The sequence below is a fragment of the Mandrillus leucophaeus genome, unplaced genomic scaffold, assembly GCF_000951045.1.
Source record: "Mandrillus leucophaeus isolate KB7577 unplaced genomic scaffold, Mleu.le_1.0 Scaffold103, whole genome shotgun sequence".
Classification (NCBI taxonomy): domain Eukaryota; kingdom Metazoa; phylum Chordata; class Mammalia; order Primates; family Cercopithecidae; genus Mandrillus; species Mandrillus leucophaeus.
In genome coordinates, this window is record NW_012098432.1 from 125,351 (window position 1) to 131,493 (window position 6,143).

Sequence of the window (6,143 nt, forward strand, 5' to 3'; positions counted from 1 at the left end):
TTTCTTTCTTTCTTTCTTTCTTTCTTTCTTTCTTTCTTTCTTTCTTTCTTTCTTTCTTTCTTTCTTTCTCTCTTTCTTTCTCTCTCTCTCTCTTTCTTTCTTTCTTTTTCTCTCTCTTTCTTTCTCTCTCTCTTTCTTTCTCTCTTTCTTTCTCTCTTTCTTTCTTTCTTTTGAGACAGAGTCTTGCTCTGCTGCCCAGGCTGGAGTGCAGTGGTATGATCTTAGCTAACTGCAACCTCCACCTCCTGGGTTTAAGTGATTCTTCTGTTTCAGCCTGAATAGTTGGGATTACAGGCATGCACCATCACACTTGGCTCTTTTTGTATTTTTAGTAGAGATGGGGTTTCACCGTGTTGGCCAGGCTGGTTTTGAACTCCTGACCTCAGGTGATCGGCTTCCCAAAGTGCTGTGATTACAGGCATGAGCCACCTCATCTGACCCACTTCACTTTTCTTGAAGGGATGATTACCCTAAGATTCAGGTCCATGGTTTTGAACTGGCATAGGAAGAACCTTTTTCCTGAGATAAAAAGATGCAAGAGGGAGGTTTTGGTTTCCAAAGTAGGTTTGGCAGGTCTCTGAGAGAGTAGATAGAAGAGAAAGAGTTAAATCAGGAAAATTTTATGTGATTTTATGGCCCTTTAGTTTTCCGGGGTAATTAGAAAGACAAGAATCAGTGTATTTTGCAAGAAATACATAGGATAATGGCAGTATGATGTTTTAAAACTGTCTCAAAGGTATACACGTAAAAATCATTTTTAAAATTTCAAATAAACCCCTCCTTCTAGCACAGCATTACAATATCTTTTCCTTTCTCTAGACACAATACTACTGCTACCTATAATTTTTGTCAGTGGTTTAGATAGAACATTTTAGGAGAGAGAAGGTAAATCAATTTGACTTTGCAAATTTCACTCTTTGTCTTGGGGTGGGGCCCCCCTCATGCTTATGGGATCCCGCAATCATCCACTCATCAATAGTGGTGGATCCCAGGGAGTTGAAAAACACACAAAAAACTCCAAGCTATAAAAACTGTGGTTTATGTGAAAAAGTTATCATGTCTAAAACACATATACAAATCAAATAGCCACATGTATACATTCATTTGGAGATCATTCCAAAAGTTTAAACTTGAGGTTTATACATGTGAGTCTCAGAGATGGAGTCTCTTATAGCATTCCCCTAATAATAGATTATTTCCTAAAGCATTGAAGGATCAGGATTTTACTCTACACATTGGCACTTGGATTTTTTACCCATGTTCAGATGCATACTAAAATGAGATATTTTATATATTACCTAACAAAAAGGTGAAAACCATTCTAGGATGATAGATGTGAAGGTGGCTACACTTGATCCACAGACCAATGCAAACTGATTGTATAGGTAAAATAATTGTCATCATGGGATAGCCCTGATTCCAGAGGTCTGATGTTTAAGTCAGAACCAATAATCTATCAGTCAGATTGAAACCAACTAAATTCTTTGACATAGCTATCAGTAGTGTTTTGTATCTTTTACATTTGTGTTTTCCAAAACATTTCACAATTTATTAGACAGATTATCATGATTTTTATTAGATTTTTAGATATCAAGGAGAAAAGAAGAAGTTAAAATACTTGAGAAAGGTATAACTTAGGACTGTGTCAAAATCTGGCATGCCTCTCTCTTTTTTTTTTTTTTAATTTGTTTTGCTTGACCTGAAATAATTTTCAGGACACCAAGGGACAGAGAACAAGTAAAGATTGTTCTACTGTCTTTTTCATGTCCAATAAAACATTAAACAGTATTTAGATATCATCTACACTACTTCTCAGCCCTCTGCAGTAAGCTTTCTCTAGCTAATACCTGAGAAATTTTAGAATATCCCATATGAAAGGGCAGATAGATATGAATTGGCCTGCAACCCATTATCATACTTGACTGAACAATGCTTCAAAGGGGATCTGGGGAGTATTGTATTTTTTTCTAAAACATTCTTGGTAGCTGAAATGTGTAGCCATTATCTCTGTGGTAGGCAGCGAGTACTAATTTTCCTTGTCTTTGTTTCTTCCCTCTTTCCTTTAGTTATGGATTCTCCCCAGTCAAGTTTGCAGTGGTGCTAAATACTATTTTTCAAGCTATCCTTTATCTACATATGGCCACAGGACCACATGTGGCCAATAGGATGTGAGTGTGAGTGGAACTTCCACATCATATTCTTAAAGAAGGCATTTTCCATCTACTTCTCTTTCTCCATTTCCATGGGCTGAAACACAGAGAGGGATGGTGGGGAGCCAGCCATGTCCGTGCAGGTGAGGGAAATAACCTACAAGAACCTATAACAATAATAAATGGAATGAACAAAAAGAAAGAATGAACCTGAACCTGAAAGTAAAAGAACCTGAGTCATGAATGGCTTTGAAAGCAGAAGTCCCATCTTAGATAGATAAGTAGAAAGATTGATAGTGATGACAATATTATATCTTGGATCATCTACCAATCTCTGGATTATTCTAAGAAAGAAACATTCCTACTTTTTTTGTGTTACTGTATTTTTGGATCTCTGTTGCTGCAGTTTAGCAGTCACAAAACTAACACAAATATAATTGCAATTTCTTCACCTCATTTGAGACCCAAGGGAACAGATTTCTTCCCATGCACCCTTCTTACTCTAATAGAAACATTGAAATGGTGAGTGAGGATAATTGTGGACATGAAATCTAATGAAATTTTGCAGTATTGTGTCTTCCCATATCTTCCTTTACTTTTTTTGCAATATGTATATATATACTCATTTCGGGAAAATATATTCAGAGTAAGAGAGTGAATCCAAGAACAGACAATGGCCAGGCCATTTATAAAAATAGAGCTCTTACCCACAGCCTGTAACATCTGCCCAAGAAACCAACCCCCTTCTTTACAATAAACAGTCCTGGAAGCCACCCTGCAATAAACCAGCCTTGTAGGAAGCCAGATTGCTATCTCCAGCCACAATTCAGGAATCTAAACAATAACTTTTGTAATAATTGACCTTAATTGGCCAGGACTTGATAATTAACTGACAGCTTTTAAAATTTGTGTCCCTACTTTCAATTTAGGACCAACCAGAGAAAGCCAAGTATTCAACCCTGGCCAATCATATAGGATGCCTGCTTCAGCTTAGCCTACCTTCAGCTTCCCCATGCCAGCAACCTTGGCATACCTAAGGTTTTCGATATCTTCCACTATAAAGCTTTCCCGCTCCTCTGCTTGCTTGCCTTTGAGTCTTTGCCAAAACAAAAGTGATGGTTGTTGATTCCCTTGCTATAGCAAGCCCTGAATAAATAACCCTTTCTTGTTCTCACTGAGTTGGTCTTTATTACTACAAAAGGCTTGCTTACTGAACCATGCTTTAAAAACAATTTTTATAATTAATCCCATTTCTTTCCCAAGAGAACATTTTGTAGGCCAAACTTACAAAAACTCCCTGAAGTGGAATTCCAAGGGTTTTCTGAGTGTTCTTAAAATGGCTTCTAGAACTGTGGGATTCTTCTGAGCCCCGATCTGATTACAGCTTCAGCTTCCAGGTCTTGAATCAGCAATGATGAGGGTGAGCTCTCTGGGGACCTTTAGGTTTACTGCTCATGTCCCCAGTGTTGTTGACCAGGTCAGCTTTCACTAAAGAATAACTTTAGTTTCATCAAAGCTATATTTCCCGACTCATAGACTATGTGTACATAGCACCAAGTCAAATGACAATTTTTCATGGGTATGGTTAATCTGATCAATATAAATGGACAATGGTATAATTCAAAATTGGGATAATTCAAAATAGACTTTGACAGTCTGATTTTTTGCACTTGGCTCTTTAATTTATCTAACTAGTGACAGATCTCTAGACTTGATACCATTTGCAAGATTTGATAGTATTAACAGATGACATTTTATTACACTTTGTGTTCCTCTTCCTTTTAAAGAAATTATGATGCTATTGTAAATACCACCATCATCATCATCATCATCACCATCATCATTTGTCACTTACTGATTGATTTGCAGATCCAAGGATAGAAACTAATGTTGCTACTACAATTTAATTACAGCTAGATTGAGGTTGAAAAATATGAATTTATATAGTAAGGCCTATCTTGCAGGTTCCACTAAATTAATTTTTTTCTAGATTTTAGTAAAAAATTATGCACTTAATTGTCCTAAAGTCATTGAGACTAATTTTATAGTAGGATTTATTTTCAGCAAAATAAAGAAAATATTTAAGTGAGAGGCCTAGAAACTTTCATGTAGAAATAATGGCTCAAATTGATTTGCTTAACTAATGAATCAAATAAAACAAAAATTATGCAGAAATGGGATGCATATGAGAACTTTGTACTTTCCTCTCAATTGTTCAATTTTGCTGTGAATCTAAAATTGCTCTTAGAAATGTTTGTTAATTTAAAAATATGCAGAAATGGAGGGACTCACAGCATCTTTACAAAGGAGAGTAGAGTCATGAGTGGATGTAATTGTGGAAGGAAATAACTCATTTGTGTTTCTTGAGGCCAAGGGAAGTGATGATTATAACCTAGGCTGAGATCATGTCTCTAAGATTCATTTTATTGCGTCCCAGGAAGTATCACAGGGAATTCTAAAGAAATTATTTACAACGAAGAGACATGACTAAACCGAATTTAAGCAAAATGTGGCAAGTTGGAATCACTGCTGAAGTTTTTTCTTCTCTCCAGATTATTAAGTCCCTGAATGGTCTTCATTGTACTGCCATAAAGTGTCATTTCGGGCTGGCTATATGATCTCCATTCTAGACATGCAACTCCCAGCCACCCACCTCTCTGTGTATGACCCTCTCCTTTCCTTCTCCCCACCACTGGGTCAACATTTATAGAAACCCTCATTCTGGTTTGCTTTACTGATATTGAAGCTGTTTTACTTACCACTGAACAAAAAGGCTGATATTACCAACTAGCTTAAAGCTTCCGACCATCTTTCTCTTGGGGACCACTTGGATTCAATAGAGCGTATAAACCAGCCTCTGCAGATTCTCTGCTTCTCTTCATCATGTATCATAGTCTCTCAAATGGTTTCCATCTTCAAATGGAAGCTGCTGGTAAATAATAATAATAATAAAAAACACAAGGAGATTTTAAGAGAAAATGAGATTAGGAGTAAAAATAGGATAGACTCTCTAAAATGCACAAATATTTACAAGTGTTTTTTATATTTCACAGATTAAATATTTACTTTACATACATTGTGTGTCATATATTATCTTACACTTAAAGTATCTGCCTGTACATCCTCCTCCCACCATTACTTACAAAACAAATGCTTCATCTGCATAGGACCTGAATTTTTTACTTGATTTATTACAGCAAAAAAATAGCTATTTGTGGTTAACTGGGGTTAATATACATCCTCCTTTAAAATAAATTTGGATAACCCTGGTATTAAGAGAATACTTCAGTTGTTTCAATCTTGCCAACTACTATTAAAAGCCCATTACATATATGAACTCATTTAATCCTTGCAACAAGTACATGAGATTAATGCTGGAATTATCATCCCCATTTTACGGAGATGAAATCTGAGGCCCACAGATGTTTGAGATCTTGTCTAAGTTCAGGTGGTAAGTTATAGAATTGAATTTAAGCTTAGAGGACTTGCTTTCAATCGCCATACTACACAACTTTTCTCAGAGTCTTTCCTCCAGCAGGCTAAATTAAAGCCTTCAGTTCTAATTAGTGGGTAGTTTGGAAGATAAAGCCTCAGATGGGAGGAAGTGTGAGAATTAAAGTTTGGATCATGTGTATAGTCAAGATTAGAAACAGCAGATAGGCACCATGAAGGCTCAAGAAAGGAGTGCCAACTGGAAGAAAAGAGGGGCCGGAGAGGAAGTAGATAAAAAACTGTTTTAAAAGTTGCCCAAAATTTGTATCCATAATGTATAGGACAGCCCTTCCTCCTGTGGTAGCTCATTTCTTTGCCATCTCTTCCTCTTTTGCTATTCCTGCACCTCGGGTATCCCTTTTCCTCAGGACCCAGAAGGATGCTCATCAGCCTGTTGTGTCTTGCTCTAGGCTACCTGCAGCCTAAGCACAAAATTCTCTATGTTGTCCAGTCTAGCTCACCAAGGTACAAAATTTCAGCTTGCATTAAATAGTTCTTTTG